The sequence below is a fragment of the Dendrobates tinctorius genome, unplaced genomic scaffold (genome assembly GCF_039654945.1).
Source record: "Dendrobates tinctorius isolate UK_male_01 unplaced genomic scaffold, ASM3965494v1 ptg000070l, whole genome shotgun sequence".
NCBI classification, from domain to species: domain Eukaryota; kingdom Metazoa; phylum Chordata; class Amphibia; order Anura; family Dendrobatidae; genus Dendrobates; species Dendrobates tinctorius.
Window position 1 is genome coordinate 71267427 of NW_027361738.1, and position 24880 is coordinate 71292306.

At 45.9% G+C, this 24880-nt stretch overlaps 1 protein-coding gene across 7 annotated transcripts in view; it reads right to left on the reverse strand.

Annotated features, from left to right (window-relative positions):
* The window catches only part of CACNB2 (calcium voltage-gated channel auxiliary subunit beta 2), a 383897-nt gene that overhangs the window by 58720 nt on the left and 300297 nt on the right, over nt 1-24880 (reverse strand). The gene's annotated exons all lie outside the window — the stretch shown is intronic.

Sequence of the window (24880 nt, forward strand, 5' to 3'; positions counted from 1 at the left end):
ATTCATTCATTGAATAGTGGCTGACTGGATGATCACTGGAGGTCTGACTCATGAGACCTCCACTGATTCAAAGTACGGGGTTCTCAAACCTCAAGATCGGGTCTCTACAGCTGCTTCCTGTAAGGAGCAGAGGTGCACATGCATGGCTTCAGCTCCATTCACTGACTATGGGGCTACCGATCAGAGCCACGTAATCAATGGAGTCGAGGTCATGCATAGGCACCTCTGCTCCATTCAGGATGGGGCTGCAGAGCCATGTTCTCAGGCTTGAGAGGCTTAAATCTTGAGATCATCTGATTACCAGGGGATAAGTCTTTAAAGGGAACCTCTCGTGTCCTTTGTAGCATGTAATCTGTCCCCGGTGCGTTGTTAGTGATGCAATGTGTATCACTTACACATTTTTTTTGTTAAAAACGGCCGTCTAATCATGTGCAAAAAGCACTTTATATAGATAGATAGTTTAGATCGTACTTGCTCATTTAGTCATAGGGGTGTTACATAGTGACGTAGGTTGAATAAAGACCTAGGTCCATCAAGTTCAACCTTTCTCCATCAGCTGAACATATCGATATTGTCACTAATTTCCCTATAACCCACAATGTTATGTGTATCAAGGATTCATCCGGCCCTTGTATAAAAGCTGTTATAGTGTCGGCCATTACTACCTCTTGTGGTCGGTATTCCACAGTCTGACTGCTCTAACTGTAAAGAACCCTTTCCTATTTAGCTGCCGGAATCGCCTTTCTTCCACCCGTAATGAGTGCCCTCTGGTCCTAGGTATGGTCTTTGGAAAGAATAAGTCATGTGCCAGTGTTGTGTGCGGGCCACATATATTTATACATGTACATGAGGTCTCCTCTGAGGCACCTTTTCCAACCTCCCATCATATGAGAGGCCTTCCATCCGTTGTAATAATGTAGTTTCCCGTTATTGAACTGATTCTAACTTCTGAATGTCCTTTTTAAAATGTTGAGCCCAAAACTGGATCCCGTATTCTAGATGTGGCCTCACCAGTGATTTACAGAGGGGTAATAATACGGTGGGATCGTGGGATTTTATCTGTTTTTATACAGCCTAAAATCTTGTTTGCTTTTGCGGCTGCTGCCTGACATTGAGTGCTGCTGCTCAGCTTACTTGTAACCAGAATACCCAAGTCCTTCTTCTGTTCTGTAGTCCCAAGTATACTCCCATTTAATGTATATGCAGCAATAAGATTACTCCGACCTAGGTGCACTACTTTACATTTATCTATATTAAGTCTCACGGTTGGTGCCACCAATGCAATTTGAATAATGTTCCCAGGGTTGCACTGACGTCACTCAAATCCACTTTAAAAAATCCCGCACTTGCACAATATTGATCATGGAGCAGCGCATGAGCAGTGACGAGAGGCTCTCCGCACATGCGCCATGACAAGAGGCTCCCCGCAAATGCGCCGTGACGAGAGGCTCCCCGCACATGTGACGTGACAAGAGACTCCCAGCACATTTACTGGGATTAGAGGCTCTCAGCACATGCGCCGTGACGAGAGGCTCCCAGCACATGCGCCGTGACGAGAGGCTCCCCCGCACATGTGACGTGACAAGAGGCTCCCAGCACATGCGCCATGACAAGAGGCTCCCCGCGCATGCACCGTCATGTGAGGCTCCAACTCCACACAGTGAAGCTGGGTACTACACACAGCTTCAGTCTGCATGTGCGGGAAGCCGCTCGTCACAGCGGATGCACGGCTCCTCAACACTGCGCAGGAGCAGCTCCATGATGCACACTGACTCATATAGGTCTATCAGACTCCGGACTTCAGGTAAGGAGACCGGCGGCCAGTCTGAACTTGGACCTTGAATGTCAGATGTGTGAAATCGGACCTTAATATAGACAATGCAGTCACTATCATAGTAGAGCATTCCTAAGTTACAGAGGCACCACGACATAATTGTGGCCCCTACCATTGATTCCCCTTTGGTTAACCCCATTTATACCAAAGATTGCATTGGAAATACGACTATATTATCACTGCAATTTTTTACTCCCAGTTATTTAATTTCATTTTTCTATTTAACTTCCTCTAAATAATAATAATAATAAATTACGTCACGCTCCACTGTGCAGACACGCTTTGTGGTTTTCAGCCCATGGGTTAAATTAACCTGAATTATTCACGTATGTCCTTATTTTTTCTAATATTCTAGAAGTTGAGCTCAAGTGAAATAACACCTTGACATGACTGGCTTGGGAGCGGCACCAATCACAAGTGCACATTTACTTATTCATAGAAGCATCTCAACACCAAGCCGCCAATGTCAGTCCAGATTCAGATCAAGAGACAGTAGACGGCAGAGCCAGAAATAGCCTCGCTGACGCACAAGCAGCGCTGACTTAACAACGGGCCTTTCCTTTTATCCGGGTCTATTATTATACGTTAATATTCATCAGCTTCTTTTTACTTGAAAGTAACGAAACAGCATAAAACGTGTCACATTAAAAACACACGGGAAACATCGTAAACTTGAGGACAGAAAGACAGAAATGGTTCATGTGCCTCGTCCGAGTCTTCACTGATCAGAACCGTCACCGAAACTGACGTACGTTACAGCCTCTTGTTTCATGTTGCCACATGTACGATATTTCTACTACTTGTAGAATTTATATTTGATAAATATACAACTGTTGAATTACAGTTTTTCATATTACCCCTGGTGTATAACAACCATCCCCTCACCCCCAGTGTATTACATCAGGTAGGGTCAGAAAAGTCACTAACGCTCTTCTGACTCCATAACTGCAGGGTCCACACGTCCTCTGGTCTTAACATCAGTACAAACACTGTGAACCCGCAGGGAGCTTCGTGGTCGAGCAGCTGCATGCAGCCTTACGTCACCAAGCACAATGACAAGTGTCGGATGGAGTGGTGTAAAGCTGCCACCACTAGACTCTGGAGCAATGAATGCCTGTTCTGTGCAATGATGGATCACACTTTTCTATCTAGCATCTGATGGACAAATCCAGGACTGGTGAATGCCAGGAGAACGTTACCCACCTGATCGCATTATACCATCTGTAAAGTGTGGTGGAGGAGGAATAATGACATGAGGATGTTTTTCCGGGGTCGGCCTCTGCCCATTAGTATACTGAAGCATTATGATTCACCTTTACTGGAACTAAGACATTTTGGATAATTATTTACTTCCAACTTTGTTGGAACAACGTGGGTAAGACTTTTTTTTTTGTACCAGCATAACTATAATGTCCATAAAGGCAAGTTGAGGGAGTTTGGTGTGGAAGAACATGACCGGCTGAACAGAGCCTGGACCAGAACACCAGCCAACACCTTTCGAATGAAATAGATAAGATACTTTCCAAAAAATTAACATATTACGGGTATGGGAACAGCTCTCTGAACAATCATCAGGTTTTAATTTTTTAGTAACCAATGTTTGAGACTGTAAGAAGTCTGCAGCAGGTAATGGTCAAGTTGTTTCCAAATGCTGAAGAAAGCAGCTCTCTCTTACCCTACCTCAGCAGATAGTCACAGCAAAGCCTTCTTCTCCCAACAATAATGTGTATTCTTAAATAGGCCCTCTAGTGAAAACAACTTATCGCCTATCCCATCCTTATTGATAGGTGGTGGTCAATCTGCAGGGACCCGCACGATCAACAAAACAGGGAACTTTTACCCCAGTTACAATGGCGCATGGAGTAATGCTCATGCTTAACCGTTTCGCCATTTGTTCTCTATGGGACCGCTGAGCGCTGCATTCAGCTTTTTCTGGCAGCCCCATAGAGAATGAATGGAGCGGCGGATAAAAGTGCCCTGTTCTCCTGGGCAATGGTCAGTCCCAGACCCAAGAGAGGAGGACGTTATTGCCTAACACCGCTGATAGGTAATAAACTTTTTTTTACAGGAGGGATGGAGCGCTCCACCAGGGCCTAGCGGGGTACTCGGTACTGGGCCCATTGATCTCAAAGGGAGTTATCACGGAAGCTGTGACCCGGTCCGTGGCCCTGGAGCTCCATGGCAAAAAAGGGGATGAAATAAAATTTATGAATAGTTCGTGACGCCACCTGTGGTGTTCGGCAAGTGAGGTGTTAGGCTGACGCTGCATGCAGATCCTCTGGGACTGGTGGTGTGTTGCAGCTAAGATGGTGAAGCTCCCCACAGGTGGAGCTGTAGTCCCAGGGCAGTGTAGATGTAGCAATGGAGGAGAGGCACAGGCGGTGTAGAGGCTGGTGCCCAGATGTAGTAGTGCGGGGTGGTATGGTGCGGGAATAAGTGGAGGACACAAGGGCATGTAGTTCCAACGTTTTACTCACAGTCTGCAGTTCACACAGATGCCTGCCTCCGTGCTGTGTCCTCCGGGTCCTGGGCTCAGTCAACCTCCAGGCAAGATAGGATGCTCCCTTCCAACACTCCGCCAACATGTACCTTTCTGAACATCTCCTCTATAGCGCCTTTAAGTGAAGTACTCCTAGTACTGAGTTACACTGGAGTGCCTCCTGACAGATGTTCCCAAGAACTCTACTTGTACGGCAGACAGCTGTAGCCTGCTTCGGGGACTCCTTACTCCTGAGTCCCGGCTCACTATCCAAGTTGCTGCTGTGCCCCAAGTCTTAGATGTGAGTAGTGCATTTACAGCCTACTAACCCACCGGTGTCTGCTGCAGAACCATTAGTGTCCATACAACCTCGGGGACCGGGCCCCGGCCTTGCGCTTAGAGCTTCTAGGCAGGGTTCTTCCTCTAACCCACGTCCTCTGTGTTCCCTTTTACTCCTACGTTCCGTACTTGTCTTTCTTTCTTATGGAAGCTCAGGCTTCAGTTCAATGTCTTTCTCCTTCTTTCCTTTCCCGTGCCAGCAGACCCAGGTCACTGAGATCTGCTGCAGCACCTCCTTCCTCCATCCCTCTTCCAGGGATCTCCTTTCCTCACTCCTATCTGAGTGTCTCTCCGACTGACTAGAGCTAACTCCTAAACCTTCCCACTCTTTTATGTATTCTAAACTCCACCCGCCTCCCGGAATGTTTAGTGTTCCAAGCAGGGAGCCACCAAAGGTGCTCTGCTACTCTCTAAGCAAGGAGCCGCAATGTGGCTTTGCTACACTACTTTGTGGTGAGGGGTGCAGGTGTTGGAGCGTGGTTAGTAGTTCCCACCTTACCTGGATGGTGGGGCTCCACACCTCAGGAGGAGGTGCAGTACCTCTGTGGCGACTGAAGCCTCAGGGGCGCCACAGAACCCCATAAAAATCTGCAAGTATTCCACTGCCATGCATTGCTTCAAAAAATGTGCGGCAGAAAATTTATGGCAAAAATTGATTAGTGAATCTGCATGGGGATTAATCCCATTGTAATTTATAGGGATTGCTTGGGTTTATGAATATCATATTGGATAGATCATCAATATCAAATCGATGGGGGTCCGACACATGGCACTCCCACCAATCAATTGCCTTAGTATAGGTAATCAATATTGTAAACTTATTAACGGTATTAATTCCCAACTTTTCCATGTGAAAAGTATAGCAATAATAATAATTAAAATGCCCCATTCACATGAATTGTCAGCAGAAGTCCAGTCGACACGGTCAGGATTTTGGTTTGAAATTTGTGCAAAAAACGGAATCATGAATGTGTGAACTTGGCTGTAAGATGTAGCACTGGGGTGACCTGCCACATGTCTCCAAAAATCATGGCATGCAGTTTGTCGGTAACACCTCACTGTTACAGCAAATTTGTGCACTAATTTTTTGGCATGACTTTTGGCCGCATTCCCACCCCTGGACCGCAATCAGTGATGATTGACAGGAGAATGTAGAAATTTCAAGTGTTATAGGTTACACAAAAAAAGTGTAGGACTGCATTTTATCACTTCCTTTACGACTAGGGAAGAGAGAATCGATCCGTAACTTATCAAATTCTTTATGAACTTTCCAATATTTTCAGATTCCAGGATTTTGCATGAATCCAGCATTATGGTGGCCAGCCATCGACGTGTGTTGCATCCCCCACAAAACTGAACTTCTGAAAGAGAGCGTCAGAATAACCTGGATTCTGGCACGTAGTCCCGAGGAGCTGCAGTGGCGGCAGCATAAGAAAAGGAGACGGTCTAGGACAGGTGAATATAATGTATTTTTGTTGGGGTTTTTTTTTTGCCCGTTTCCGGTCCTTAGTTTATTATGTATTGGTGTCTAGGGAGACCTCGGAGGATAATTAACATCCTTTTAAGGCAATTGGTGCATTTTCAATGTAGACTCAAATTCGGATCTGCAGAAAAAAAAATCAAACAAATTTGCCAGAAACTAATTTTGCTAAATTCACTCATCTCTATTTACAACCCCATTAATTAATAATAGCCTTTGCTATTTCACCAGTCTAAGTGGAGAAAAAGTGTTTCAGCTCCCCGTAAGTAACGCTGCACCTTACCAGGCCGATGAAAGATTCATAAAGAACACTAGTTTCTGCGAACAAGCACATTGCTCACAGCTAGAGTTGAGCGACTTTTGGTTTTTTATGGTCGAGTTTCGTTTCGTGAAACCCGACTTTTCCAAAAGTCGGGTCGAGCAAGATCGGCCGATTATAGGGAAAAGTCGGGGTCGTCCCGAAACACGAAACCCAATGTAAGTCAATGGGGAATAAAAGTCGGCAGTGAGAGGAGGACAGGAAACACACCTACAGTGCCCATTTGAATGCCAAAAGCATCAATTCTTCTTACTTAAGCTGGTCAACCTTAATTAACTTCATAATACAAGTTACGCACTGAAAAATGGGGGTTATTTGGCTAAAGTTGTGGGGGGGTAGGGCTGGCTCCAGGTTTTCATGTGCCCTGGGCGAAAGAGCGCCCCTTTAACACATAATACCACAACTCATCATGCTCCGATACGGCAGAGAAAAAGCGGTATAGTACAATGAAAAATACTTCACTTTTTACATCTCATGACGAGGCCCATCTATTTCTCCATACAGAATCATTGGTCCCATATAATGTTTGAAACAGTATATGATGAGCTCCACATAATGCTACAGTATATGTTGGTCCCCATGGATGAAGCTCCACTGTCTTATGGGCCCAAATAATGCTCCAAACATAATGGGCCCCATTTCTAATGCTCTAGTGTATAATGGGCCCTGTAAATGCTGCTCCAGTGTCTGATGTTCACCTTTGGAATGTTCCAGTGTATGGTGGGCCCCATCTATCATTCTCCAGAGTATAGTGCTCCCCAAAAATTGCTGTCCCAACATTGAAAACAATGAAATAAGTCTTCTCACTAGGGAATCCCTGTACTTGTCTGGACTCCTCGTCGTTCCCATCTTCCATCTCACTGCACAGTATTTCAACCTTGCAAGTGCTGTGATCCTGAGCAAGCAGGGGGGGCCCACTCGTTGGCGACGGCACTGGCACAGGGCCCCTGATAGTACGGTGGTGTGTCTGATGGCGAGTGGGCCGAACCTGCACTTTCATCTGCAGCTTCCTCTTTGTCACCGTGTAAGATGGAACTGTATATGGGAAGGGTAACCTGAGTTTCAGCAGGGTCAGATTCAGGCCGGGTAGTGTGCGAGGGGAATGTAGTGGTCTGGGTCAATGTACCAGCAGATTCATCGAGCAGTGGCTGGGCATCAGTGCACTTGTGTCGCCCCCAGGAGTACGGTCGCCACAGTGGCATTACCTTCCTCCTAGGGAGTGTGATGTCATGCTTGGGAGCAACGAAGGATCTCTCTAGCAGGTTAACTGATTGGGCGGCATTATTCCCACGAGTCATGACCCTCCAAACAGCGTTCATGAAGGCAAAGTGTTTGTTTTACGTGGGCAGTATGGTTGCAAAGCTGAACCTTAAAGGAATGTCCAGAAGGGCACCACCAGGAGTGGAGCCTACGGCGTAATTTGACTCAACACGGGCAACCTCAACCATGCCAGCTACAGAACAGATGCACACATTGCAAGCTTAATTCCGTTAACGAACGAGACTCCGTCATGCCCCGCGGTCCGAGTCCGGCTTACTAGAGGGACACGTGAGGCTCTGGCACATGAGATTGGCCAATAACTGGTGTGTCATGCCCTTACATGTCCGTGGCTGCATGTGCGCTACACTGAAAAGGCCAGCGTTTGTCGCTTACAGGTGCAGATAACCCGCTGAACAACGTTAGTGATGGGGATCACTGATTACAATTATTACTCGCGAACGATGATTTCCCAGTAAGTGTAGGTCAACCGCAGTTCCGGAATTAGGCCTAACCGTCATTCCTGAAAAAAATGAAAAACTTACGTGTGCAAACCACAGGTGCTGTAGCTTGCTTAACAGCTCGCCAGCCGTTCTCACGCCCAGTATGGGTTACACGTGATTGCACAAAGGTGAGAAAGGGTACCGTATCCCCGGATAACATGTATGGATAGCGTACACATTCAAAAGATATGTCTATACATTAGGAGGCAGGCTCAGACGGTGTTAGGCCCAGTATGGCTTGCACGTGATTGCACAAAGGTGAGAAAGGGTACCGTATCCCCGGATAACATGTATGGATAGCGTACACATTCAAAAGATATGTCTATACATCAGGAGGCAGGCTCAGACGGTGTAAGGCCCAGTATGGCTTGCAAGTGATTGCACAAAGGTGAGAAAGGGTACCGTATCCCCGGATAACATGTATGGATAGCGTACACATTCAAAAGATATGTCTATACATCAGGAGGTAGGCTCAGACGGTGTTAGGCCCAGTATAGCTTGCAAGGGATTGCACAAAGGTGAGAAAGGGTACCGTATACCCGGATAACATGTATGGATAGCGTACACATTCAAAAGATATGTCTATACATCAGGAGGCAGGCTCAGACGGTGTAAGGCCCATTATGGCTTGCAAGTGATTGCACAAAGGTGAGAAAGGGTACCGTATCCCCGGATAACATGTATGGATAGCGTACACATTCAAAAGATATGTCTATACATCAGGAGGCAGGCTCAGACGGTGTAAGGCCCAGTATGGCTTGCACGTGATTGCACAAAGATGAGAAAGGGTACCGTATCCCCGGATAACATGTATGGATAGCGTACACATTCAAAATATATGTCTATACATCAGGAGGCAGGCTCAGACGGTGTCAGGCACAGTATGGATTTGACGGCCCAGACTACACAGCGGAGGAGCAGGGAGAGGTAAAAATTGCAAATGCTGGGGCCCTGCCCAAGCAAGGGGGGCCCACTCGTGGGCGTCGGTACTGGCACTGGGCCCCTCATAGTACGGCGGTGTGTCTGACGGCGGGTGTGCACCACCACCATCAGAGACACTTGATTGCACTATGAGGGACCCTGTGCCAGTGCCCGCGCCCAAGAGTCGGCCTACCCACCTGTCCAGGGCAACGGCACTCGCACGGTGTCGTGCGCTAGGTGGTGACCCCGGCCATGGGGGGGGAGGCAGCACAGTTAGGGAGTTTTAGAAAGTGGCATATGTTGATGTTGGACATTCAGCTGATGCAAAAGGCGAAATAGGTGAAGTCCCAGGAAGAGGTGGACCAAAGCAAGCCATTTTTCTGTCACCCTATGTGTCATCAGGGGAAGGTGGGACAAAATCCTTGGAAACCCATGCATGGTTCATTTTAATGAAGGTTAGATCATCCACATTTTGGGTTGACAGACGGGTCCTTTTTTCTGTCAGGATTGATCCAGCTGCACTGAAGACTCTTTCCGATAGCACACTTGCAGCTGGGCAAGCGAGCTCCTGTAAGGCATATTGTGCCAATTCAGGCCAGGTGTCCAGTTTAGCAGCCCAATAGTCAAAGGGGAATGACCTGTGTGGGAGAACATCGATATGGGAGGAAAAGTAGTTTGTAACCATAGTTGACAACTGCTGTCTCCTGTCACTTTCCATCGATGCTGTATTACCAGTTGTGTGAGCGGTACTTGAATAATCAGTCCACAACATTGTCATGAAACCCCTGTCTCCAACGCCACTTCTGCTGTGTGCACCATGAACACCTCTGCCAAGCTGCCCCCGGCCCGTACGGCTCGTGTGAGAACCATCACCGCTGCTGTGTGCTGGGAATGCCTCAAGCAACCGATTTACCAGAGTTGCTTGTTTATTAGCCAATATTAGGTCAAGGTTCTCCTGTGGCATGATGTTTTGTAATTTGCCTTTATAGCGTGGATCCAGGATGCTGGCCAACCAGTAGTCGTCATCGTTCATCATTTTGGCAATGCGGGGGTCCCTTTTTAGGATCTGCAAGGCATAATCTGACATGTGGGCCAATGTTCCCAGTGTCAATGATGCACTGCGAGTGCTGGTTGGAGGAGCACTTTCTGGCAAATCCACATCCCTCCAGTCACGCACAAACCCTGTACCAGACCTTGCCACGCCAACATTTTCACTTGCCCCACGAGATGCATCCTCCTCCCCTAAGTAATCATTCCAATCATCATCCTCCTCCTCCTCTTCTTCCTCCAACTCGTCCAGGAGAGGTCCCTGAGCAGACAATGGATGAATGTCATCAAGGATTCCCTCCACCTCTTCCTCCTCGTCAACATTGGCTGCAGACGCCTGCTCCTTAAGGTGCGTCAAAGTTTGCATGAGCAGACGCATAAGTGGGATGCTCATGCTTAGGATGGCGTCGTCTGCGCTTACCAGCCATGTGCATTCCTCAAAACACTGAAGGACTTTACAGAGGTCTTTCAGCTTCGACCACTGCACACCTGTCAACTCCATGTCTGCTCTCAAAGTGCCTGGCCGTGTATCCTCGCACAAATGCATTATGGCCTGCCTCTGCTCGCACAGCCGCTCCACCATGTGCAGGGTGGAGTTCCACCTTGTTGCAATGTCGATAATGAGGCGGTGGTTGGGAAGGTGGAGCAATCGCTGCAGCTTCTGCATACGAACGGAGTGTACAGGCGACCGGCGGATGTGCGCGCACAGTCTTCGCACCTTATGGAGCAGGGCTGTTAACTCCGGATAATTTTTGAGGAAGCACTGCACCACCAGGTTCAAGGTGTGAGCCAAGCAAGGTATGTGGCTGAGTTTTGAAAGGGCTATGGCTGCCACAAAATTACGGCCGTTATCACTAACTACCTTGCCTGCCTCAAGATGTACACTGCCCAGCTATGACTCAGTTTGTCGCTTCAAGTACTCGACCAGCACCTCGGCGGTGTGTCTGTCGCCCAAACACATCATCTGCAACACAGCCTGCTGACGCTTTCCACTAGCTGCTCGATAGGGGGACACCTCGTGTGCAACAGTGGCAGCTGCAGATGGAGTGCTCGTACGACTGCGCTCTGTGGACGAGCTTTCGCTTCTGGAGGAGGAGGAGGAGGAGGAGGAGGGTGGAACGCTTACAGCCAACTGTTTCCTATACCGTGGGCTAGGCTGCACTGTCCCACCACCGCTGTCCCCTGTGGACCCTGCATCCACCACATTAACCCAGTGAGCAGTGATGGACACGTAACGGCCCTGGCCATGCAGACTGGACCGTGCATCAGTTGTGAGGTGCACCTTTCCACTCACTGACTGCTTGAGTGCATGGACAATGCGGTCTTTCACATGATGGTGGAGGGCTGGGATGGCTTTGCGAGAGAAGAAGTGGCGACTGGGTAGGTCATAGCGTGGTACTGCATAGGCCATGAGTTCGCGGAAAGCTGCGCTTTCCACCAACCGATAGGGCATCATCTCAAACGAGATTAGTTTGGCAATGTGGGCGTTCAAACCCAGTGTATGCGGATGAGAGACTGAGTACTTTCTTGACCTACTCATAGTGTCTGGGAGGGTGAGCTGGACTTGAGAGTTGCATATGGTGGAAGTAGCGGTGGACAGGGCGGACTGAGAGAGGGTTGATGATGGTGATGGAGTTGGTGTTCTTTCTGATGGCCTAGATTCAGTATTTCGTTGATATAACAGTGGGATTCCCTGACTGCTGTGGCCTTGCAACGACACCTCAACATTTGCTGCTGTGCTAACCGGTGGACTTACAGTGGGTGAAACAATGTAGCGTTGCTGACTACCTTCTTTGTGATCAGTTGCACATGTGGCACTTGAGGTTTGGTGTTGTGTCCACGCTTGCAAGTGCATGCTGGTTAAATGTCTAAGCATGCAACTGGTATTCAAATTTTTCAGATTTTTCCCTCGGCTAAAGGTCTTTGCGCACTTCTTACAGATAACCTTGGCCTGATCATGAGGATTTTGTTCAAAAAAGTGCCACACTGCACTCTTCCTACTTTGGCAGACATTTTGCGGCCTAGCACGCTGTGATCTTTTGACCCTCTGGACAAGCTGTCTAGCAACTCTTTTGATGTTTGGAACCTGTCTTTGGAGTGCTCCGGGCCTGCCAGATAACAGCTGTTGCGATGTTGATGTCTGCTGTGGATGCTCCTCATCTGAGCTATTGGAAGCAGCACCCTCTTCCCCCAATGGATGCCAATCTGGGTCAACAACTGGGTCATCCATCACCTCCTCTTCAATGTCATGTGCACCTTCCTCTGTGTCACCGTGTATGGTGGTATAGTGTGCGGGAAGGGGCACCTGAGTCTCATCAGGGTCAGAATCTGGCTCTGTACACTGCGAGGACAATGTAGTGCTCTGAGTGAATGTACCAGCAGAATCATCTATCAGCGGCTGTGCATCAGTGCACTCCATGTCAGATTCATCTTGGCCTGGGTAATTCACCATTTCACTTGATAATCCAGGCATGGTATGTGAAAACAGCTCCATGGAGTAATCAGTAGTATGGCCTGAGTCATCCTTCAATCTTGGTTGTGGTTCATGAACATGAGCCTCCAATGACGACTCAGTGCTTTTACTTTTTACAACTTCAGAAGAGGAGGCGATAGAGCTGGAGGCTGAGTCAGCAATGTAAGACAAAACTTTTCCTGATGCTCTGGCGTTAAAAGCGGTTTGCCAACTCCTAGAAAACTAAGCCTTCGAAGCCTTATGGAGCCAGACGATGACGCAGGCTCAACACCTCCTGCATTCGGTCCTATTTTGCTTTTGCCACTACCATCAGATCCACCACCAACACCATCATTACCAGCTGCCAACCCCCGTCCAATTCCACGGCCTCTTCCACCAGCCTTCCTCATTTTTGGTAGAAATGTAGACAAAATCCTACAAACTATATAGTAATGTAAAACAAGGTACAAGGTGTCTATAGGACAGGGGAGATTTAGATTTTCTGCAGACACTTGTGGACACTGGACACTTGGATTGTGTGAGGCCCACTGAATATCACAGCGCTATGTCACAGGTTCGATGGCACAGGTGTGAAAAAAGTGACTACAGGATAAGGGAGATTTTGAATTTCTGGGAGATTTTGAATTTCTGCAGACACTTGTGGACACTGGACACTTGGATTGTGTGAGGCCCACTGAATATCACAGCGCTATGTCACAGGCTCGATGGCACAGGTGTGAAAAAAGTGACTACAGGATAAGGGAGATTTTCAATTTCTGCAGACACTTGTGGACACTGGACACTTGGATTGTGTGAGGCCCACTGAATATCACAGTGCTATGTCACAGGCTCGATGGCACAGGTGTGAAAAAAGTGACTACAGGATAAGGGAGATTTTGAATTTCTGGGAGATTTTGAATTTCTGCAGACACTTGTGGACACTGGACACTTGGATTGTGTGAGGCCCAATGAATATCACAGCGCTATGTCACAGGCTCGATGGCACAGGTGTGAAAAAAGTGACTACAGGATAAGGGAGATTTAGATTTTCTGCAGACACTTGTGGACACTGGACACTTGGATTGTGTGAGGCCCACTGAATATCACAGCGCTATGTCACAGGCTCGATGGCACAGGTGTGAAAAAAGTGACTACAGGATAAGGGAGATTTTGAATTTCTGCAGACACTTGTGGACACTGGACACTTGGATTGTGTGAGGCCCACTGAATATCACAGCGCTATGTCACAGGCTCGATGGCACAGGTGTGAAAAAAGTGACTACAGGATAAGGGAGATTTTGAATTTCTGCAGACACTTGTGGACACTGGACACTTGGATTGTGTGAGGCCCACTGAATATCACAGCGCTATGTCACAGGCTCGATGGCACAGGTGTGAAAAAAGTGACTACAGGATAAGGGAGATTTTGAATTTCTGGGAGATTTTGAATTTCTGCAGACACTTGTGGACACTGGACACTTGGATTGTGTGAGGCCCACTGAATATCACAGCGCGATGGCACAGGTGTGAAAAAAGTGACTACAGGATAAGGGAGATTTTAAATTTCTGCAGACACTTGTGGACACTGGACACTTGGATTGTGTGAGGCCCACTGAATATCACAGCGCTATGTCACAGGCTCGATGGCACAGGTGTGAAAAAAGTGACTACAGGATAAGGGAGATTTAGATTTTCTGCAGACACTTGTGGACACTGGACACTTGGATTGTGTGAGGCCCACTGAATATCACAGCGCTATGTCACAGGCTCGATACAGCAGGTGTGAAAAAAGTGACTACAGGATAAGGGAGATTTTGAATTTCTGCAGACACTTGTGGACACTGGACACTTGGATTGTGTGAGGCCCACTGAATATCACAGTGCTATTCACAGGCTCGATGGCACAGGTGTGAAAAAAGTGACTACAGGATAAGGGAGATTTTGAATTTCTGCAGACACTTGTGGACACTGGACACTTGGATTGTGTGAGGCCCACTGAATATCACAGCGCTATGTCACAGGCTCGATGGCACAGGTGTGAAAAAAGTGACTACAGGATAAGGGAGATTTTGAATTTCTGCAGACACTTGTGGACACTGGACACTTGGATTGTGTGAGGCCCACTGAATATCACAGTGCTATGTCACAGGCTCGATGGCACAGGTGTGAAAAAAGTGACTACAGGATAAGGGAGATTTTGAATTTCTGGGAGATTTTGAATTTCTGCAGACACTTGTGGACACTGGACACTTGGATTGTGTGAGGCCCACTGAATATCACAGCGCTATGTCACAGGCTCGATGGCACAGGTGTGAAAAAAGTGACTACAGGATAAGGGAGATTTAGATTTTCTGCAGACACTTGTGGACACTGGACACTTGGATTGTGTGAGGCCCACTGAATATCACAGCGCTATGTCACAGGCTCGATGGCACAGGTGTGAAAAAAGTGACTACAGGATAAGGGAGATTTTGAATTTCTGCAGACACTTGTGGACACTGGACACTTGGATTGTGTGAGGCCCACTGAATATCACAGTGCTATGTCACAGGCTTGATGGCACAGGTGTGAAAAAAGTGACTACAGGATTAGAGAGATTTTGAATTTCTGGGAGATTTTGAATTTCTGCAGACACTTGTGGACACTGGACACTTGGATTGTGTGAGGCCCACTGAATATCACAGCGCTATGTCACAGGCTCGATGGCACAGGTGTGAAAAAAGTGACTACAGGATAAGGGAGATTTTGAATTTCTGCAGACACTTGTGGACACTGGACACTTGGATTGTGTGAGGCCCACTGAATATCACAGCGCTATGTCACAGGCTCGATGGCACAGGTGTGAAAAAAGTGACTACAGGATAAGGGAGATTTTGAATTTCTGCAGACACTTGTGGACACTGGACACTTGGATTGTGTGAGTCCCACCGAATATCACAGTGCTATGTCACAGGCTCGATGGCACAGGTGTGAAAAAAGTGACTACAGGATAAGGGAGATTTTGAATTTCTGGGAGATTTTGAATTTCTGCAGACACTTGTGGACACTGGACACTTGGATTGTGTGAGGCCCACTGAATATCACAGCGCGATGGCACAGGTGTGAAAAAAGTGACTACAGGATAAGGGAGATTTTAAATTTCTGCAGACACTTGTGGACACTGGACACTTGGATTGTGTGAGGCCCACTGAATATCACAGCGCTATGTCACAGGCTCGATGGCACAGGTGTGAAAAAAGTGACTACAGGATAAGGGAGATTTAGATTTTCTGCAGACACTTGTGGACACTGGACACTTGGATTGTGTGAGGCCCACTGAATATCACAGCGCTATGTCACAGGCTCGATACAGCAGGTGTGAAAAAAGTGACTACAGGATAAGGGAGATTTTGAATTTCTGCAGACACTTGTGGACACTGGACACTTGGATTGTGTGAGGCCCACTGAATATCACAGTGCTATGTCACAGGCTCGATGGCACAGGTGTGAAAAAAGTGACTACAGGATAAGGGAGATTTTGAATTTCTGCAGACACTTGTGGACACTGGACACTTGGATTGTGTGAGGCCCACTGAATATCAAAGCGCTATGTCACAGGCTCAATGGCATAGGTGTGAAAAAAGTGACTACAGGATAAGGGAGATTTTGAATTTCTGCAGACACTTGTGGACACTGGACACTTGGATTGTGTGAGGCCCACTGAATATCACAGTGCTATGTCACAGGCTCGATGGCACAGGTGTGAAAAAAGTGACTACAGGATAAGGGAGATTTTGAATTTCTGGGAGATTTTGAATTTCTGCAGACACTTGTGGACACTAGACACTTGGATTGTGTGAGGCCCACTGAATATCACAGCGCTATGTCACAGGCTCGATGGCACAGGTGTGAAAAAAGTGACTACAGGATAAGGGAGATTTTGAATTTCTGGGAGATTTTGAATTTCTGCAGACACTTGTGGACACTGGACACTTGGATTGTGTGAGTCCCACTGAATATCACAGCGCTATGTCACAGGCTCGATGGCACAGGTGTGAAAAAAGTGACTACAGGATAAGGGAGATTTTGAATTTCTGCAGACACTTGTGGACACTGGACACTTGGATTGTGTGAGGCCCACTGAATATCACAGCGCTATGTCACAGGCTCGATGGCACAGGTGTGAAAAAAGTGACTACAGGATAAGGGAGATTTTGAATTTCTGGGAGATTTTGAATTTCTGCAGACACTTGTGGACACTGGACACTTGGATTGTGTGAGGCCCACTGAATATCACAGCGCTATGTCACAGGCTCGATGGCACAGGTGTGAAAAAAGTGACTACAGGATAAGGGAGATTTTAAATTTCTGCAGACACTTGTGGACACTGGACACTTGGATTGTGTGAGGCCCACTGAATATCACAGCGCTATGTCACAGGCTCGATGGCACAGGTGTGAAAAAAGTGACTACAGGATAAGGGAGATTTTGAATTTCTGCAGACACTTGTGGACACTGGACACTTTTGGATTGTGTGAGGCCCAATGAATATCAGAGCGCTATGTCACAGGCTCGATGCAGCAGGTGTGAAAAAAGTGACTACAGGATAAGGGAGATTTTGAATTTCTGCAGACACTTGTGGACACTGGACACTTTTGGATTGTGTGAGGCCCACTGAATATCAGAGCGCTATGTCACAGGCTCGATGGCACAGGTGTGAAAAAAGTGAATTGTAGAATTGGGCAGAATAGGAATCTCCCTAGAGTGTAGGTCTGTAAGAACGGAACAAGTCCTCCACTTATCCTTCCACAGTGACACACAGATAGCTTCACTGTGGCTGTGATAAGAGCCGTTACACGGTACTGTGTGAGGAGCGTACACCGCTGTATGGTGTGAATAAATGCACGCTCAGTACCTTAGCAGGGCAAAAAAAAAATTGGGATTGCTTTTAAAAAAGCAGTTTGCAGAGCAGTGGGGAAACAGCAATGCAGCTGTCAGGAAGCCTTAGAAGGCAGCCTAACAACCAACACCGCTGATCCACCACAATATAGCCTCCCCTTGCACTGCACACACAGTGACTGGTGTGTTGCACAGGCAAAATCGCTAGCAGCAGAAGCAGTTTTTTGTCTTCTTCCCTGCCTAACGCTCTCCCTACAGAATCAGCAACCTCTCCCTATGCTAAGATCGGCAGAAGTAAGATGGCGGTCGGCGTGCACGCCCTTTTATAACCCCTGTGACGCCCACCAAAGCAAGCCAATCACTTGCATGCCCTTCTGAAAGATGGTGGTGACCCCTGCCTATGTCATCACGTTGCCCACAGTGTCCGTAGATCCTGATTGGCTGAAAAAGAGCGCTAAACAAACTTTTGAAACGCGACTTTGGCGCGTAAGTCGCCGACCTCATGGCCGACCTCATCCTAGGGTCGGGTTTCGTTTCATGAAACCCGACTTTGCCAAAAGTCGGTGACTTTTGAAATTGTTCGACCCGTTTCGCTCAACTCTACTCACAGCGACTTGGAAACATATATGCAGTTTTTTATACAGTTTTTTTTTTTTTTAGCTAAACCTAGAAGTGGATTCAGCAGAGAAGAGAATTATACATTCTCTCTTTATATTTCCAATTCCTTTTGAATTCATTACTCGATCTGTCTACAAAAAAAAAAAAAATTACGGTATATAAAAAACTGCAAGTGTCTTTCTAGCCAAAGGCAACGTTCACACCTTCAGTATTTGGTCAGTATTCTACATCACTATTTGCAAGCCAAAATCAGGAGTGGAAAAATCAGAGGAAAAGCATAATAGAAACTCGTCACCACTTCTGTATTTATCACCTACTCCTGGTTTTGGCTTAGAAATACTAATGTAAAAATACTGACCAAATACTGAACGTGTGAACGTGGTCTAAAACTGTAATTCCTGCATCAGGCCCCTACTGCACCTGCGTATATCTCCTATTATATCTGGAGGAAATTCGTCATGCCGTGTTACTACGTAGTAACTAGTGATGAACGAATGTGCTGGGATAAGGTGTTATCTGAGCATGCTCGTGTGCTAACCAAGTATCTTCGGCGTGCTCCAAAAATACGTTAGAGTCTCCGCAGCTGTATGACTCGTGGCTGTTCGACTGCAGCCTGTTTGTAAGGCAATTCCTGTATGTGTTGTGGATGTTGAACAGTCGCAAGACATGAAGCCGCGGGGACTCAAACATTTTTTTGAGCACGCCAAATATACTCAGCACCAGAGCATGCTTAGATAACACCTTATCCCAGCACGTTTGCTCATCACTAGTAGTAACTAGTGATGAGCGAGTATACTCGCTGCTCGGGTTTTCCCGAGCATGCCCGGGTGTCCTCCGAGTATTTTGGCGTGCTCGGAGATTTAGTTTTCTTCGTCTTATCTGCATGATTTGCGGCTGCTGGACAGCCTGAATACATGTGTGGAATGCCTGTTTGTTAGGGAATCTCCACATGTATTCAGGATGTCTAGCAGCCGCTAATCATGCAGCTGAGACGACGAAAACGAAATCTCCGAGCGCACCAAAATACTCGGAGGACACCAGAGCATGTTCGGGAAAACCTGAGCAATGCGTATGCTCGCTCATCAATAGTAGTAACACATCACAAACACCATATAAATTCCTCCACAAGTGGCTCCATTTCGGCTCCCAGCCACCTCCATCCTGGCCCTTGGCTCAACATATGACTGTTCCGTTTTGGCATGTGACCGTAGCATTAGGTTGAAGGGTGGTTGACTGCTGATTTCATTAGGTAACCTGAACCCTTAAAAAAACTAATCTGATCAAGTTCCAACACAGAAAACATTGTCCTGGAGGCAAGGCAACCGGAAAGTGGAGGAACAGCGCACCGGGGCTAACAGCACCACATCAGTAAGTTATCTAACTTACTATATAAGATTATTTAGAGATATCTTTTCTTTTTTAGTGAAAGGCCCAAATTGGGCTATGTTCTTAAAGCCTCTTTTTTGGGTGATTAATGTGTGGAACAGACTGCCAGGAGAGGTGGTGAGTTCTCCTTCAATGGAAGTTTTGAAACAGAGACTGGACAGACATCTGTCTGAGATGGTTTAGTGAATCCTGCATTGAGCAGGGGGTTGGATACGATGATCCTGGAGGTCCCTTCCAAATCTACCATTCTATGCTTCTATGTTTGTGAATCACGTATATGTTCTGTACTCTTCTTCATGACTAGAACACGTACCAATTATAACCTAGGGGGCTGTACACATGTCCTTGTTTTTTATTGCAGACAGTATGTCAGGTTACGTTCCGACGATGAGTTTTTGGTGAGTTTTGTGTATTTTCGAAATAAACGCAAGTGACCTATTTCACTTAATGGGTGCAGAAATCCAGCAACATCAAAAACTCACCTAAAGCTCATCGTGGGAACGTAGACTTACGGGGACAAGTCTGTTTTTATCAAAATTGCCCACACAAGTCAAAGGGTCCATGAAAATCCCATACAGCACAAGGATGGCGGCAGTGTGCTATATGTGTGCTGTCTAGACTATGATGAACATTGCAGGGGATATTAAAAACTTTGTCATTTATTTTTTTAATTTTCCATACATGAAAATCTCAGATGAGACGCTGAAGGTAAAAAAATGACACAATGACCAAACACTGATGGAACGTGGATCGTTTTTTTGTGTTCCAGAAAAATCATCGATATCCCATGAGTCCTAAATTAACCACTAAATCACCTACGACTGCCAGGAATATCCAATAGTTTGCCCATGAAAACATGCAGGTGATCACCTGATAAGCAAGCAAAATGCTGATTTCTCGGGTGATTAACCTATTTATATTGGCATAAAAGTCATCATTATTGGCAGCACATCATTCTGCGTCGACAGGATACGTGCTGCCGAGAACATGATGGTATAAGGATGGCCGATCGGCAAATGTTGATGGGTCAAAAGTTAAGCTAAGCTAACTATTACTTATACTCCTCCGAGACCACAATAAATAGTTCACATCAGTATTAACCCCTTCATCACATTAAACATCCAGAGAGATGGGTACTAAACGCAAATCCAATCTATACCACCAGAGCAAGAAATTAATATTATTCGGTTCTATGATGAATGCTCAAAGTCAATGGCCAGTCCCCATACACTTGTAAGGGCTGTAATGCCCTGATGGCGGCCCTGGGCCTTATACCTACTAAGTGCATTGACACAGAGCTTTTGAGGACTTTTTTTTTTAGAGCAGATTTAATCCAAAATCCTCCTCAAAAAAAGGTTAGAAAAACTGTTATTCTTTTCTATAGGAAATCCATTTTGCTGTTCATATGAAGTGGGGGTGGGGTGAGTAATTTTTTTTTCCAAAATAGGTATTGTCCAATAAAATGACTTCAGAAGACAAAAAAACAAGCTGCTCCCAAACTCTTCAAACACAGCTTCAGGAATATAAAACCTCCTCCAAAAAAGAAGCGTTTCCTGAAGAAGTTTCCACTTCCAAAAACATGTAGTTTTTGAATGCCTCAAAAATCCTGATGGAAACATAGCGTAAGGTTTTTGATAATAACTAGAGACGAATGGATCAATTGGCAGGACTCCAATCCATCGGCCAGGTCAATAGCCTCTGGTCGCTGTACGGAACGCTCCAGACTCATATCTTTTGGGAACCTCGGCGCGGTTTTGGATTTACCTGGATGGTGCATCAACATCATTGCAGTTTGACGCACAGATGACATCGCGCAAGCCCAGCTAGTCAACAGCCATGCCGAGGATTCCGGAAAGAAAGTGATTCGCGAGCCTCCAAGTCCAGAGACTCGTGACTACTGACCTGGCCGATGAACCGGAGTCCCGCCAAATGATCCACCCATCTCTAAAATTACCAAATTGTCGTGTCTCATGTTTTCAAAATTTAGGAACAGTCTACCCAGTAGTACAGGCCGAAATAAGGTTAAGTAAGGAACCACCAAACCCAAAAAGCGTAACGTCTTCATCATGGTCATTGGTGTAAGATCCGTACTAGAGTCCCCAAAGTTCAGAAGTTCAGGGCTTCTCAGTTTAAGCATGAGGTGCAGAGTGCGGCAGTAACTCAGTAATGATATATGACTCAATTACTGGAGATCAGGAGCCTCTGTTCTTTGCCGTCTATGTTCACGTTTCGCTAGCACATTGCGATCTGGGCGGAGTGTTATTGTCTACAATTGCCAAAATGTCATATTCCGAAAGAATAATGAAAGCTAACACAAGAACACAACATAACGTTGTATATACAGGAACCAGTCACGAGGACATTATTTCCAGTGGGTGCATAACTTTAATAGTTAATAAGAATAGTGACGGGTTATATTTGCTACCTACGTCAAAATATACGTTGCCGAAAAGCCGTAAAGAAAAATGAAGTAAGAAAATATTATATATTTTTTTTTCATAACTCAGGAGACCATGGGTGACGATTGCCAATGTACAGACATCCATTTAAAGGGAAGGTGACGAGAGTCATGCTGCCCGAACCTTAGCTAGGGTCACACGACAGTATAAAAAAAAAAAGTTCAATTTTCATCCAGAAGAGTTGTATGATTTTTTTTCTCACTTGTCATCCATATACAATCCTTTTTTTTTTTTTTTTTGCAGAAGCAGCTATTAATAATTTACACAACCATTTACAGTTATCCGTATAAATCAGATGCTTTACTATGGCATCCAATTTTTTTTCTCACGCCCATCCGATTTCAGAGTAAAACCGCAAAATGCTGCAATATTTTTCAGACAGATTCTGCCAGTGGAAAAAACGGCGATCAGCACTGTCCCATTGAATAACATTGATCAAAGTGCTATCGGATTTAAAAAAAAAAAGTGGGATGCACTCGTCCAATTTATACATTGGTGTGAGCGAGCCCTTAAAAGTGTTTGCTAAGGGTCGTGATGGAAACTTTGGAAGAAAGTATGAAAAGTATTAAGTATGAAAGAAGACTTAATTAAGACTGGCGTTTTGAATACCAGTCTTAATGAAGGAATCACTGGAGAAAGATGGGTCTTCATTTAGACTAGCATTTTACAACTGTGCCAGGGGTAGAAATGTTACTCCAGTCAGTGTTTGGCGTATTTGATCACGTTAGATGAGCTGGCCGAGACTGTTGTAAAAACACCAATAGAAGCAAAACTTTAAGTTACAATTAGGTAATATATTTTAAATTTTCTTTCATCCATCTCTACTTTTACAGTGTCAAGATACCATGAGGATCTTTTTGGGCATGTCTCACAGGATCCTCTGGGGAGTGTCTTATTATTACACTGTGAGCACCACCCCCTTCGGTAAAGACCATAAAAATTAGCACCAAATAAAGAGTCCCATATCTGTGAAACCATATGTCGGATTTTAGAAGAAAAAAAAAAAGAGAATATTCTTAGGAACAGCGGGAATAATATAAGAATAAAAAATGTCTGCCTTTGACCTGCTCTATCTCTCAGCACAGATCAGGGAGAAGCTAGCCGGGACTGATCTTTGGAGTATATTTTCTGTATAATACGGCATCATACGGGTCTGAAATCGCGCAGCCAGGCTCTCATCTATGCTGTCTGCAGTTTGGGGAGCATGAATCAGGTGACAAGTTCCCTTTAAATTGGGAGCTGAGCTGCAGCACACATATTAGTAAATCTGAACATGGAAAAAGTGAGATAAAGAATCTTGCATATTTTTAGGAGTCCAAGGTTCCCCTCTGCAACATAAGACATCTTTATTATAAATGGCACGTTTTATGGGTGGCCCTCTTTCTCATTAAACATTAGGGACCATCATGTGAAGGCAATGTCTGGACCTGCCAACAATATCATGCAATGGTAGTGGGAGCTGATGTATTGCTCCCTGACACTCGAGGGTTAAATGTATTTGATGCTCTTGTATGTGGTAAAGGTAGGATACCCACTGGGGCTGCAGTTGGCTGAGACAGGGTTAATTGTAGTGAACATAAGAAGAGAAGGAAGATCCGGCACTGAAGACTTGATAAAATCCACGGAAAAACTTTATTCACATATTTTCATAATAAAGACAGAAAGGGGAAAAAGACCCCCCAAAGCTTACGCATTTCGAACCTCACAACAGGTTCTTCTTCAGAGGCATAAGACAAAATAAATTGCAAACTAGTTATAAACATTCTCAACCAACCAAGAGACTCCACACATGTGTATAATCAAAGAGGCAGGCAATTAAGCCCTCAAATTACCGGTGGAGTCACTCCCTTGCTTGAAAAAAAACACACCTAAACACCAATAGACAAAACACATGAAGTATACAAAAATATGTGCATTATATGCGTATAAATATGTAAATACATAACAAATTTCAAATAGCATAATAATCTTATTCATAATACATAGAAATTCACAATCCTCAAAGGAGAAGAAAAAAAAACAAACACAAAAACTTATGGGAGATGTTAATATGGGGAACATACATACTTCCTTATTTAGAAAGGATACTGCATGCGGATAGTTGTCACCCGCCACATGTGATACGCAATTTACCATTGGGTGAACTAACCCGTGCTAAGAGAACGTGCTCTAATGATTCCCTTTATAAATCTGAGAGTCGCAAAATCTGTACTAGGTTATCAAAAAGGGGTTATAAGGATTGGATGTTGTGTTTTTTTTTTCTTCTCTTCTTCTCCTTTGAGGATTGTGAATTTCTATGTATTATGCCTGAGGTCATCATCCAACCGGTACCCCCGGGGCCTCGTCTGTCCTGCAGTCCGTTGTGTCAGGGCCACCCCCCTGACTGTCTCTTCCTGTCAGTCCCCTGGTCGAGCTCTTCAACCGTTCTCAGTCTTCTGTCCTGAGTCTTCTCCTCCTGAGTTCCTCCCGGGACTAGCCCAGCCTGGAACCCCAACCTGTCCTATTTATCCCCTCTCTCACTGGGAATTTCCCTTCTGGGTTCCTATCTCCCTGCCCCCCATGACTAAGCAGTTTCTATAGCCATAAGCTGATGTCAAGCCCTGAACTACACTCCCCCCTGCCATCTTGTGGTCAAATCTCGGTACTGCACTCCCTTTTCGATCTTTCCCTGCTGTTACCTTTCTGTCATTGCCAATCTCCATCTGTAGTGCACAAATCGTCCCCTCCTACTTCCAGTCAAGTCTGTCCGTCAAGTCACCTTCCCCACACTCCTCCTTCCTTTGTCTATTGTCGTCCCGACAATCGTACTCCCTACCTACGTTGTCCTAAAGCATGTCCACAGTCTGTTGTCGGACCGGTCATTGGGCCAAACCCGCCTCCCACGGGGTCCGAACCAAACCGGAAGCAC